The 14,807-nt window shown below is 47.3% G+C and overlaps 1 protein-coding gene and 1 non-coding gene across 2 annotated transcripts in view; one reads left to right on the forward strand and one right to left on the reverse strand.

Moving 5' to 3' along the window:
• The window catches only part of LOC119456541 (uncharacterized), a 491,108-nt gene that overhangs the window by 60,932 nt on the left and 415,369 nt on the right, over positions 1–14,807 (forward strand). The gene's annotated exons all lie outside the window — the stretch shown is intronic.
• Trnat-cgu (transfer RNA threonine (anticodon CGU)) lies at positions 10,976–11,047 on the reverse strand. The gene has a single exon. It is a non-coding gene; the product is annotated as a tRNA-Thr (tRNA).

Raw genomic sequence — 14,807 nt, forward strand, 5'->3', positions numbered from 1 at the left:
AGGTGGGGGACCAGGTGGGCCGCATGGTCCGTCGGGTTTCCAACAAACGCGGGGGTTACGAAGTAAGGATGCCTTGCGGCTGGCAAACGCCTTCGTGACCAGTCGAATTCTTTATTCGAATCCTTACCTTCACCTAAGGAAACACGAGGAGGAGGCCCTTGAGGTCATCCTCCGCAAAATTGTTAAGCGTGCCCTGGACCTCCCCGTCACCACGTCCAACAGCTAGCTGTCTTATGGCCCTTGGGGTGGTGAACACTTTCCGGGAGCTCCGGGAAGCGCACCTCACAAACCAATACACACGCCTGTCGCAAACGGAGTCAGGTCGCCGCCTTCTTGCTCGACTCCATATCCAACACACCATTCCCATGGATGATAGGTTTCGCATCCCAGAACTGTGGAGACGCGCCCTCCACGTGCGACCTGTTCCAACTAACATGTCACATGAAGATCATAATGCCCGGCGCCTGGCGCGCGCGGAAGCTCTAGCCCGACATTATGGCAAAAAAATAGGTGTCTACTACGTGGACGCCTCCGGTCCTCACCACGGGGGATGGTACACGGCGGCGGTAGTTCACAACAACACAGTTAACGGCCTCACCTTTAGAGCCCGCAATGCAACACACGCGGAAGAAGTCGCCATCGCTCTCGCGGCCTCACATTCCGATTCGAAATACATAATCACCGACTCGCGAGGGGCCCGTCGGAACGTCGAACAAGGCTGGACCCCTCTCTAGCTTATCATATCTACAGAAATTGCATACGGGATACGGACCCCGCACACCGTTACCTTATATGGTGCCCTGCTCTCAGGAGTTAGCAGGAAACGAGGCAGCAGACGCAGGCGCCCGCGCGCTCTCTCACCTAGCTGTTTTGTCCTCCCTACCCGATCAGGAACCCGATTTTAATCCGGCCTATACCTTTAAAGATATTACAATATACTATCAAGACAGTCATCACCTTTACCTCCGCCCATGTAAAGACCTTAGGAAGGAGGATGAGCGGCTCGTTCTCCGCCTTCTAACCAATACTTTGCTGTGCCCGGCAGTTCTAAAATATTCTGACCCCTCCTTTAGTGGCAACTGCCCAAACTGTGGTGCGGGTTCTACAGACACCTATCACTTGGTGTGGGCCTGCCGCTCCAACCCGGCCCCAACCCAACCCGGGAAGAATGGGAGGCGACCCTGCTCGGCTGCCACGACTTACAGGCCCAACAAGCCTTAGTTGGGCGCGCCCGGGCGGCGGCTACCACCACTGGGGTTCCGAACTAGGGACCTCCACCCAGTATTTGTAATGACCCGTCCCTTACGGGCTGGTCCAAGCATACTTCCTGTCCCTCCATAGCCAAATAAATGTTTTCACCACCCACACCGCATTTCACGAGACCCGCTCCGTGAATGCGTCTCTCTCTCTCGCTTTCATAGCGCGCAAAACCTCTTCACTTCGCAGAGAACGAGCTTACGGACGCGCCAGCTGTGGACGAAGACGACGACGCTCGAACGCAATCATATGGTTCGCATAAATGCTTGCTCTGCTGTCGTGGATCAATCGGCTTCAAGCCGAGGTACTGCACAGGTTTCTACCAACAGTAATGATTACCGTATCGTCCTGCCTCGTCTGCCCTCCGGTAAGCTCGTCGCCGACTCCGTTTTTCTGCATGCAGACCTCACTGGTCGTCCTTACCGCGCCCAAGACTTTAGAGATGCTCTCCGGAATGTTATCGATCTCAAAGACATAAGCTAAATCTGTCAATTTCAAATGTCACATGTGTGGATGGCGACTTGCAAGACAGCGCTAGCTAAAATCAAGCTAGTCACTTGTGGTGAATTTCTGGTTCGAGGCCGCCGCTGTGTTGTGATAGACCCTGAGCCTACAGAAGTTAAGATGAAGCTGCTGTGGCTGCCTGAACGCATGGAACATATTTACGTACATGAAGCACTTCAGTCATTTGGGATGATTAAAACCATATCTGCAGAAACTTGGAGGGTGTCCGATATGGAACAGATGCGCACAGTTAATCGAGACGTCGTAGTGTCACTGGCGGATTGAGTTCGCGTCAGCGACATTCCGCATCTATTGACTGTTTGTGGCCTACAGAGCCTAGTACTCATTCCTGGCAGGCCACCATTATGCCTACGTTGCCACAGAGTCGGGCACATTCGTCGATACTGCCGCACGCCGCGATGCGAGGAATGTCACCGGTTCAGACACTCTGCAGAAGAAGGTGTGGTGACCTACGCCGGTAAACTGCGGAATCGCACAAGACTACCCGACGATACGTTGCAAGACCATATCATGGATGCTACCGAAGTCTTAAATGCAACGGGTGACCTTCCAGGTGCTGTGGTGTCCGACGCCAACGCTGTCGACAAGGCATCGGGAAGCGAGTGCACAGCTGCGGTGATATCTGAAGACAAGGCAGAAAATGCAGATATGACGCTCCACTGTGTGAAGGAAACGCCGACTGCTCCTGAGGCGAGAGAGCAGGATAACCTCAGTCGGGCTACTGCTGCAGAAACTTTGAAGACGGAACCACCTGGTGCACAGCACCTTCTTACAGCACGGACTACAGACGTACATGTCTGCACCGAAATACCTGCAACTAAGCGCCCTGCATCGTGCAACACTGTTACGAGTGAAGAAAGTGACTCAACAAACGGTCCTAGACAGTCACGTCGTCGGAGAACATCAAAGCATTCTGGGAAGTGCAGACGCTCGAGATCAAGGAGACCTGGAGTTGGTACGGGGGAGGATTCGCCTCCGCCTTCCCCACCAGATCAACGTATGCAGTAATGAGGCAAAACTTGTAGTCGCCATGGCGCTGTTCCATCAACTTATTTTTGCAACGGTTAACGTATGTGGCCTCCGGGCCCGCCAGAAACAGGTGCAGCTACGCCGGTTGCTGTTCAGCAGACACTTTGACTTTGTAGCCGTTCAAGAAACGAAGATAGACAGCGATGAGGACACTGAGAAGGCTTCGAAGCCATTTCTCTCTGTATTTCATGTATTTGTGTCGCATGCTGTGGGCCTTTCGGCGGGCTGCCTTTTGTTTCTCTGGAAGAGTTTACCACATACTGCTGTCGCATTTAATGTTGACAGTGAGGGGCGATTTATACAATGCTATTTTATGTATCATGGCTTGCCATGGCGCCTAATCAATGTATATGCCTTTAATGATGTACCGCGACGCATTAATCTTTTTGATAATATAGCTAGCTTACTTGACTGTGACCGTAATGTTGTGTTCATGGGCGATTTCAATTGTGTGTGCAATCGAAATGACCGTACTGGGCCTAGTGTAGTGATAGGAGAGCTGAAGTGTTGTCTCTTATAGTTGAGAAGGCTGGACTGATTGACACAGGGGCATCGAGTAGCCTGCCCTCTTATACACATGCACAGGAAGTACCCACAGACGACTTGATCGCATTTATGTTTCACTAGTTCTTATATGCCCTGAAATGTCCTGTAAAGCAGAACCGATTTCTTTTTCAGATCACTGCATTGTTACCGCGCAGATTGAAAAAAAAAAAAAAAAAACACTCGTTCAAATTTAAGACCGAACTGGGCGCTTTGGAAACTTAACTCTTCACTTGTGAATGATGGGGACTTCATTTATCGTGTGCGGGTGGCACTCAAAACTTGTTTGGTTGCTGATATGCCTTTATTTCTCTCTTGGGAGCTTTTCCAACAAGACGTTCGGTCAATCGCGATAGAAATCGGATCTGTGAGGTCGTTCTATAGAAATTTTGAATGAAATACTTTACTGAAAAGTCCTCATAATCTCTATGATCTAGAATGTGAGGCACCTGGCTCTTATGTGGACGAAATTACTAAAGCTAAATGTGCACTTCAGGAATATGACGCAATACGCTACAGAGGTGCCCCTGTTCTATCGCGTAATAATCGAACTTTACTTGATGAATACCGCAATGCAAAAAGCAGGCTAATACCAGATATTTATTCGAACGGGTCGCTGGTCTCAATTACAAAGGAAATAATGTCGGAATTTGAGTTTTACTACACGGCATTGTTTAACGCCCCTTCTGATAAACAAAATGATAATGTGGTAAGACGCTTTCTGTCCTTTGCAACCCCTTCAACCGAAGAGTGTTCTGTCATTAGTGGTTCTTTCACTCAACAAGAAATAGAATTAGCTATTGACCAATTACCGATATCAAGGACGCCGGGTCCGGATGGCATTTCAGGCGAGTTTTATAAAGCCTTTAAATACCTACTTTCTCCCGCGTTACTCAAGATTTTCAAACTTCGTTTTGATCTGGATACTCTTCCTCAGTCATTCACTAGAAGCCACACAGTGTTCATTCCAAAATACACCGACAGAGAGAAACTGCGATCAGTTGAAGCCCACAGACCTATTACACTGTCTAATGCAGACTATAAAATTTTTGCGAAGGTATTATCAAACAGACTACAATTTGCAATGTCGATTCTCATTGGTTCTCACCAAACCTGCGGTCTGAAAGGCCTCTTAGTACAAACAAACATACACATCGCCCGTACAGTATTGGAATATTGTTCCAGTTCTTATGATCAACTAGCAATGCTACAAGTAGACTTAGCTAAGACTTTTGATAGGGTCCGTCATTCTTTTCTCTTTTCTCTTCTCGAGCATGCTACCGTCGGCTCCGTTATATTTAAAGGTGTGAAATTGTGCTATAATGATTGTTCAACTCGTTTGATTGTCAATGGTCACCTGTCCAAGCCTGTGTCAATTCATTCCTCTGTGAAGCAAGGGTGTCCCTTGTCGCCATTGCTTTTTGCCCTTTACTTGGAACCACTTTGTTTAAACGTTATTCACTCTACTAATATTCATGGTTTCAGTGTTTTTGGAACAGAGGTAAAAGTGCTGGAATATGCAGACGACCTCGCTTTCTTTTGCACGGACAAGCCCATTATCACAACTGTGGTGTCTAAGATAGAGGAATTTGGTGCAATTTCTGGTGCACGAATGAACTGTTCTAAAAGTTTGGGGCTTTGGTTTGGCTCATGGATCTTTAAACCGACACATTTTGCTTGTATTGTCAACCACCAAAATACCTGGGCGTTCCATTGGATGCATATAAGTCAAGTGCACATTACTGGAGAGAACGCGTACCAACCCTGAGACCGCTATGCAAAAACATTCGTTCCGCATAATCTCTCAGTCTTTGGCAGAGCTAAAGCGTGCAATTTATTTTTGGCAACAAAACTCTTCTATGTGCTGCAAATAATTCATTGTTCCAGGGTTTACATACAGCTGTGTCACCGAATATTTGGAACCTTTATTTGGTCATCATCTTATGAGCCAATGAGCCGTGACAATATTTTCAGACCAGTTAGTGCAGGCGGTCTTGGCCTGGTTGACCTTTATGTTAGACAATTAGTGTCTCATTTCATGTTTTTTCGAGACTGTTCTCACCCATTTCTTTGGGCGTTCTTGCAAGTTAATCGCGTCAGCGTTTTACCAAATTTGGTAATTTCGCCAAATTTTGTTTCACATCCATATTTGCAGGGATTCATGCGTGAAGTGTGCCTCTCAATGTGTTTTCTTGCAGTGAGGTTCTCAAATGAGTACTTATTCTCTATCTCAAGGAAAAATCTGTATAAAAATCTAATTGATATGCTTTTTAAACCTCCGTTATACCGATCGCTGTACATCGGCTTACCTGGAGATGAGGTCCTTGCACGGGTATGTAAAATGCCTATTCCTCCACACGCCAAAACATTCTTCTTCAAAGTGCACACTGAAACGTTACCTGTTAAAACCTGGTTAAATAGGAAAGGCATCTTTATATCTTCGATTAACTGTCGTCTCTGTAATGTACCGGAAACTATAGAACACTGCTCTATTGATTGCAAGGACGCCATATTGTTTTGGGACGTTCTCCAAAGGACATTAAAGAAGGATCTTGATATAAATGCTTATACGATACGATATCTCATACCACCTAAATGTGAAGATGTGCCTTTTGACATGCTCCTACTTATGGCGTTGCACAGTTTATGGAAAACCGGAATTCAGAACCAATTGTATCTTCGAAGTCAAATTTCATTCGGAGGATTTCACAACTGAAAGACTTTTATGATCACAGAGACTCCCAACCAGACTGGTATCCATTGTTGATGCAGTGTATCCTTTTGCCTCCCTTTCAGGGAACTCTTACTGTAACAATTGTACTGTGAACTGTTTGTTTTGTGCCATGTAGACGCGGCTAAGACAGTTTTGGCCGCTATAAAAATATCTTACGCATGTACGTTTTATATTCGTGATAAATACCATGAAAGAAAGAAAAAGAAAGTGGCTGTATAGCCTAGTGGTTACGACTCTCGCTTTGGGACCGAGGGTACGCGGGCTCGAATCCCGCCTCGGCAAGAAAGTTTATTTTCTTTTCCTTCTTGGTAGTTTTTGCTACGCACCACAAATTGCGGCTGGCTTAAACGCGCTTGTGCCACTGCTCGCGCGTTCGTCGGCGTCTTATTTCTCGCCTGTCTCCGATGCCACTCATCATGCCAGCGTTCCGATACTGCCCCGCCCTCTGTGAGGTGCTGACGGTACTCGCTCACTGCCAGTCAGTGCGTTGATTTCGGTCTCAAATTCTTTGCCTCAATATATCGTGATATTAGAACACGTATACAGCTGCGCTTAAATTTTGCATTAGGGAGTATCGTAATCGTCGGTCATTTCCTTTCCCCCGCACGGCCGGCGCCGCCGCTGCCACGGATGCGCGGAGGTCGGCGCCGTCTGGTGGTGCTTCAAGGAACCCAGCGCCCCCCCGTTCATCGGCTGTGACGACGTGACGTTTCGCACCATCTCCGGGGACGCCGTCGGATTTTCAGCTTCATGAGCCATATAATTCTTTCGCGTTAACAATAAAAAAACCTGAAAGCTGGCCACCGCGTTAACCATGTCAATGGCTGTGAGAAACGCATAGAAGACAACACTTGCACTGGGGACAAATTTTCTGCGCATGCCCTTATTATTGCGATATCAATAGGCAGTTAAGCGTTTGCAACCAAACGTAAACGCATTACGTACGCGAATAAATAGCGTCGTCCTCACTGCGCATGCTCCGAACGTTACTAGGTTGCTCTGGTTTACATGCGTTATGATAACGTACGTTATTTGGCAAGTCTAACGTTCGTAATGTATACGGACGCTAAGAAATAGCGTTGTCTGTCGAACATATATGGTGGCACCAACGACTCCCGCTTCTGCGTGAATTCGCGTGATGGCTACGCTCTCACTTATGTTCAGGGCCAGTAACTATTGAAATAGGCTTTCGCTTTCTTTAAACTCACCTGAAACGTTAGTTATGAGCGCATAGCGCGTCCAATGTCCGAGATCGTCCGACGATTCCGGCGCCAGTAGGCCTAACGAGACGCGTCCGCATAGCGACAACAGGATGGCTGCTAATGGATTTTCTTGGCTTGGATACGCTTGGCACGAGGCAGCAGAAGGCGCCATGTTTTATAACGTCTCCCTTACGTTTGCGTTCCCGTACGGTAATCTAAAAGTCTTGAAAGAACGCGCACCGTAACGTCCCGCAAACGTGCTTACGGTTAACGTACGTAAGCCGACAAGCGCTATTCTAAAACCGTCTAATTATATGGACACTCCAGTCGAATTATCGCTGTGGGCGTCACGTAAGAAGGCACATGCAGGCTGTCCGACGTAGCCCACCTTGACGTGGTCAGGTAGAATGTCTTCCTCGAATGGAAGCTTGACGCTCGTCGAGTGACCGAAGTGACGAAAGTCGAGCGCCTTCACTGTTGAGGAAAGAATCATTTCAATTTATTCGTCGCAGTAGTCAACGAGGACATCGGAAATGGCGCCTGCCCTAGTGCGACCAGCCTGTACGACGAACGAGCCACGAACGACTGAAAAGCAAAAAAGCCTGATAAGCAAGAAGTTTTTTACAAATCAACTTCCTCATCGCCGGTGGCTGAAACATTCATTTACGCAAAGAATATAATAAATGGTGTAAGGGAATTCAATATTTAACGGTAATATAAAATGCTACGCGACCGAAATGTCAGCCAGACAGGTTCTAGGACATTGTCTTAGTGATTAACGGAAACAAAATAATACTGTTTTGCACAAAATCTCCTAATTTATTACAGTGATCACAACGCAGCCTCATCATTATCACACCTAAAATACACCAAACTAAAAATGATGCAGAAACATTATCTGAATCAAATAGAATCAAATATTTGAATGTTGAACCACGATTAAAAAAATCAGGGGCGATTTAGCGGTAAATCTGAGAGAAATGCTTCAGGCAATGACGGTGGTCCGCAGCAGACCACCGTCAGTTGCATTATATATATATATATATATATATATACGTTCACCACGTGACCGGCTTCGCACACTTAACACACACTCAGTGTTTTACACTTTGACTCTCCTAGTGCTAACGCATAACAAATGATTCTAGAAGTTTTCTAGGACATAGCTGCTTCCTTACATCACCAACCATCGCCGATACTTACTGCACATTATTTTTCAAGAACATTGTTCCGAAGTTCCCGTAGAAGAAAGTATATTTGGCGGCACAAGTCTGTTGATATTTATGCAGTGCCTAATGGAATGCTCAAGTGGAGATTTCAGGAATCAAAAGCACAGGTTGTCTTGCAAAAAGTGCAATTTCTCGCGGTACTCTGAAACTATCTACCAAACCTGTTCGAAATGGTTTTACTGCGAACCGCGCCCAAACGGTTACTGGAGCGGTTCGCAAAGGCGCCATTGTTTTGTTCCTTCCGGTCGAACCGGTTTGGAATAGTTCCACCGATCTGCCTACGGTCCGCATTCACAAACGTCAACGGCCTTCGCTAACGATATGTGAACATCAGGATTGGCTGAAATTTTCTCTTGCGAACTATTCCTGCCGAATAACTTGCTTTGAATACGGGCCGAGAATTAGCTCCGAAATGGCGACACATGTAAGTACATTTAAGTGCATATTTAGTTCCGGTTAAAGAAGCATAAGCGCTGCAGTTCAGGTTGCGTTTCAGTTTCATTTACGGTTCGTCAGCCTGCGGGCAGTTGCCTCTATTTTTGAGGCAAATACCTAACAACTATTCATATTAAACCAACTTAACCGTCTTGCTTCCCGTTGTGTTAAAGAAAACCAGACGTTGTAACGCATTGAGCAGTTATGAATCCTAATGTTTGCTTCCACGAACTTTTAACTTGGTATGAGAGCATGAATCATAGCTTGTTTAATAAGTTTATGAATATTCATCTCCTGCACGGGGTTTCTAAGATAGTGAGTAAGATGCATGCGCTAGCATTTCCTTCAAAGCTCTGAGCAGGCGGCTCTTGGTCAGCAGTGGAGGCAGGTATACCGTCGGGAAGGAAGACTCGGTCGGCAGCTGGCCGACAGCATAGTCGAAGCATCAATTGCTATTCTCTGCTGGTTCTCTCAACCGAAGCGGTCACTCTGAATAAAACATTGTCCGGTGTGGGCCTAGCCGACTGGCCAGCCCGTGCGCGTGTTGCTCTTACTCCGAATTCTATGCATGTGGGAAACAAGTAACCGGCTATGCAAGCACAGTGCTGTTCTGTTGTTCCATCACAAGCCTGTGTACCGGTGCGGTCTGCGATGTATTTATTTGGTCGTTTCAGCATGGGCTGCTGCGCGAAACCTTGCATTGTTACGAGCGGTCGAAAGGGGGGACCGCTCTTTGGCCGTCGCGCACACTGGATTTCGTTGGCTCGTGTATAGTTTGTCGGATGCACGTTTCAGGTTCTTTCCCTCGCCTTTTTTCATGTTCTTTGTCCTGGCACTTTCCTTTTCTGTGCACTTCGTGTGGTAATTTATTTCTTTCCTAGAGGATGGGGAGCCAAAGCGATGCATAATGCATTCGGGTGGTACGGGACGAACTGAAGCTCTCCACTGGCTGTGTGAGACCCAAAGGCGTAAACATCGCATTGGCAGGTTATTCCAAGGCCTCCTTCGCGTGCTGAGGCCAGTTCGTTTCACGCGCCCTTTCTTTTTACCTTGATGTCAGCGGACCATTTGCCGCGTTACGACACCTTGGTGACTCTCCCGAGTTTTCTAGCGAAAAACGAGCCGAGTGGCAGTAATAGTGGGCGTGTAAACACGGTCATAATACTTTGTGTTCTCTTTATGTTTGCGTGAAACACTTTCGATATGTATTGTGTGACTTTCGGATCAGAGAGAGAGAGAGAGCATTTCCTTCAAAGCTCCGAGCAGGCGGCTCTTGGTCAGCAGTGGAGGCAGGTATATATGCTGCCTACGTTGTCGCATTCGGGATGTTTTATGCTGTACTGCCTTCAAGCTGCCTGCCACGCGCATTACAGCACCTTCTCTCGGCGACGTCTTCTTAACGGCGTGTGAAGGGTTACACAATAAAGAGGGCACGAAGAACAAGAAACATACTGATGAAAGTGTGTGACTGGTTTAGCTGTCTGTGCTTACTAAAAACTGCGCACCGACTGGCGGAATTCTGACGGCGCTTATCTTATCGGTCTTCCACCTACCATCTTATCGGTCTTCCACCTACCAGCGTGGTGCTCGTTAGAGGCCATCCTTATTGCTTTTTGTCTTCAGTAAGATGAGAGACATTTCTTTTGTCTAGTAGAATAATGGCACGAATCAGGTAGACTAGAAGCAAAGACGTATAACACATTCATTTTTTTTGTTCTGACCTGTTGACAAACTGCCGGTGACCGTGACGAAAGGGCGAGCGCACCAGATATGCAAGCACCAAGCACTAAGAAATAAACTCAGACGAGAGGGAACACCTCGTAGCCTAGCCCATTCCCGAATGAGATTATGATATGATCCATTCAGGCAGAGTAGAAAGGGAACCGAGGGGCCCGATTTTTATTAATCTTATCATACGAAACAATGACACTAGGGACAACATAGGGCAGATTAGTTGTACTTAATAATGGAATTAAAGAAATGATAAATTAATAGAAATGAAAATGGACGAAAAAACAACTTGCCGCAGGTGGGGAACGATCCCACGTCTTCGCATTACGCGTGCGATGCTCTTACCATTGAGCTACCGCGGCGCTCTTTTCCCATCCGCTTTCTGGGATATTTATGTTTTACAACTAGAACTAACCCTAGGAGTCTTAGCCAGCGCCACCACTCACAAACCTACTTCGGATTTGGAACATCCTTTCTGGCGCAGGCGTCACGAGTACGTGATCTTTTTTGGGTGAAAGCAACTGGTCAATAAACCCACATCAATGTTGCCAATAAACCCACACCTGAAGGCATCAATGTTGCCGGATTCGAGCCCTCGTTATGTAATGAACGAGAAGAAAGGGAACCGAGGGGCCAGATTTTTATTATTCATATCATAAGAAACCAAGAAACAATGACACCAATTACAACATAGGGGAAATTACTTGTACTTACTAATGGAATTAAAAAAATGATAAATTAATGGAAATTAACATGGACGAGAAATGTACGCAGTTTCGCCCGAAAGGCGAAGCATCAATTGCGATAGCAAGTTAGTAGAGAGCTAAACGGAGTAAGGATAGTAGTTTTATCAGCTGTATAAACTTGGACATGCAGCAGCACCAGCAACGCGCATAACTGTTGTCGACGCCGTCGGCGTTATGCCCGCGTTCGCACCGTTCGGTTCAAACGGTGCCTTTGGGGGTGGCTCGGAGGTTTTGTAGCGTGAGCTACACTGGCCGAGGTTGAGCAGTTTCGCATGGCTCCTGGAGAGCCGTGCTGCGCATGCGCGAGGAGCAGTGACGTCACACGGCGCACAGCTGGGGCGCCGGGCGTTTCCCGGCGTTTGCGCTGGACGTTTGATCGTTTGCGCTGGGCGTTTGCCAGTGTGGCCATGTTGAAGGAGAGCGAAATTGCTGCTCAGCGGCGCAGAAGAGCGGAGAAGCTCAACTCATCGGATCCCGAAGTAGCTGCCTGGCAATTAGCGGTTGAGCGTAGGAAGGGCGAACAGAAGAAGGCTAAACGTGCTGCGGAGACACCGGGCCAAAGGGAGGAACGTCTAGCAAAGCGGCGTCGCCAGGAGGCTGAGCGACGTGCCCGATCATCTCAGCAGCAGCAGCAACAAGACGCCGTCGATGACGTCTAGGCTCGCCGATTGACTGACTATACGGTAAAACTTAGCAAAAGCGCCAGTGCGACTCGCACCTTCGAGACGGACTTCGTAACAGCCCGTTTGGATATGTGTGCGACGTGTGTGAAAGACTGTGTGTGACACATGAGACTTGACGCCGGCAAGTAGTGCCATGCGTGAAACGTTCAGTTTAGCGGCGCCGCCTGAGTGGGGTGAAACCGTGACGCGTGTTTGTACAACGTGCAAGAAATTTCTCGTTAAGCAGAAGATTCCACTCTTTAGCGTTACCAATGGGTATCGTTACCCGCCCATGCCACCAGGTCTACCGGTTCTGAACGATGTGGCCGACTTGCCTCACGCTACGTATATCCTGGCATAGCCGAGCTAAGCCACTGCTAATTTTTGGACAAGATCAGAACGGGACACTCGTCGAGCAGCGTCGGAAGTCTTTACCACCTTCTCGCTTCGCAACGTTTTTATATAATTACGCATTTGGTGCTGCAGCTAAACGTCGCCTCCCCTCCCTCCCGTCCCCTCACGGCCTTGTCGCGTTTTTTGTATATATATATATATATATATATATATATATATATATATATATATATATATATATTGATTGATTGTAAAGAAGGAAAGAGACGCTTAATGCTGCAGCCCTTCAGGGAGCATGGTGCAGAACGCGCGTTTGCTCTCCGCCGTGCGTTCGCTCCCCGTGAAAGCGCGTATCCCTCACGCGCTTTCATTCGCACATACAGCATTCGGCGCGCGGGAATGATTTAATCGTCGTTGGCGTCATACAGAACCTCACGGCGACGGTGACAGCGACGGCAATGGCAACGCGGACGGCGTAAATCCGCTTTGAGTGTCCATATAATTGCTATCGCAATAAAAGCAACTTGCCGCAGGTGGGGAACGAAACCACGTCTTCGCATTACGCGTGCGATGCTCTCACCACTGAGCTACCGCAGGGCCGTTTTCCCATCCACTTTCTGGGTTATTTATGTTTTACAACTAGAACTAACCCTGGGTGTGTTACCCAGTGCCACCACTCACAAACCTAGGTGGAGGATGTGGAACATCCTTTCTGCCGCAGGCGTCACGAGTACGTGATCTTTCATGGGTGAAGGCAACTGGTCAATAAACCCACATATGCTACCTAAGGCATCAAGGATGCCGGATTCTAGCCCTCGTTATGTAATGAAGAAGAAGAAAGGGCGGAGTGTTAGTTAACTCAGTCTCTCACAACAGTTTTAAGGTGTGCAAATTGGAGATAATTCGCTTTTATTCTAATAAGAGTGAAAGCCGAAAAGAAGACGGGACGTGAAGAAACATCGACAGGCGCTTGCCCATGTTTCTTGCTTGTCCAAGGCGCTTGCCCAAGTTTGAAGATACCTTCAATTGACTGAATAAGTACTGGAGGTATTTATTACAGGGAGCAACGTTCAATACCGCTAACAACTTATACATTAACCTAACTGAAATCCTTACCTTTCTAGCTATTGTTTCTTAAAATTAAAACTTAATTATAAACCCACACTGGATAATAATTCAAAATTCTTGTACAGTAACAGTATTCTATCACCTATCCAGTAAGAGCATCTGACATCAATCTCAAAAAAAAAAAAAAAAAGTTCAAGCTTGAACTCATCGCAAGTACAACGCACGCACTTGCGATTCCACGTTCGCGAGAGCTTGTGGCAATGACATGATTCAGGTCTGCACTACGAATTTTGTTTTGAGCAAATTCAGGCGAATGGCAAGTTTAATGAGTGCAGATTCTCGCCCGTCTTTTAGCTGTGAGTGTTCCAATTAGTGCTATAAATGAACGAAGAAAATGAAATTTACACTTCCCGGATATCTGGGATATCAACTGTTTGATGAGACGGGGAATGTCATACCATTTGATATGTGCTGTGTTGCTCTGCATAACGTATTTATATGTTCATTTTCTGATGATCAGTCTTTTTCATCGCCCGTATTTAATAACCCTTTGTTTCCCACGATGGATCCCATAATCATTGACTGGGTTGGCATAACAAAACTCATAGAGAATCTAAAGGTATCTGCACCCGGCCTTGAGGAAATAACGGCTCAGTTTTATTGCGATAACATTTATATGGACACTCCAAACCGGATTTCTGCCGTCGGCATCGCAGTCGCCGTGAGGTTCCGTATGACGCCAACGGCGATTAAATCGTCGCAGCGCGCCGTATGCTGTATGTGCGAGTGAAAGCGCGCGAGGGACACACACTTTCACGAAGAGCGAACTCAAGGCGGAGAGCAAACGCGCGTTCTGCGCCGTGCTCCATGAAGGGCTGCAGAGTTAAGCGTCTCTTTCCTCCTTTACAATCACCATATATATAGAGCAAACACGACTTCTTCCGACGCGCGCAAGGGCGTGGGGGGTGGGGGAGGGAGGGAGGTGAGGCGACGTTTAGCTGCGTCACTAAATGCCTATTTATATAAAAACGTTGTGAGGCGAGAAGGTGGTAAAAACTTCCGACGCTGCTCGACGAGTGTCCCGTTCTGATCTCGTCGAAAACCTCCGAGCCACCCCCAGAAGCACCGGCAACAGTCACCAACGCCGCGCGCGTTTGATGCGAACCCGGGCAAAACGCCGACGGCGTCGACAACAGTTCTGCGTGTTGCCGGTGCTCCTGCATGTCCAAGTTTATACAGCTGATAAAAGCACTATCCTTATTCCGTATAACTCTCTACTAATTTGCTATCCC

This window comes from Dermacentor silvarum, chromosome 6 (assembly GCF_013339745.2).
Source record: "Dermacentor silvarum isolate Dsil-2018 chromosome 6, BIME_Dsil_1.4, whole genome shotgun sequence".
Lineage (NCBI taxonomy): Eukaryota > Metazoa > Arthropoda > Arachnida > Ixodida > Ixodidae > Dermacentor > Dermacentor silvarum.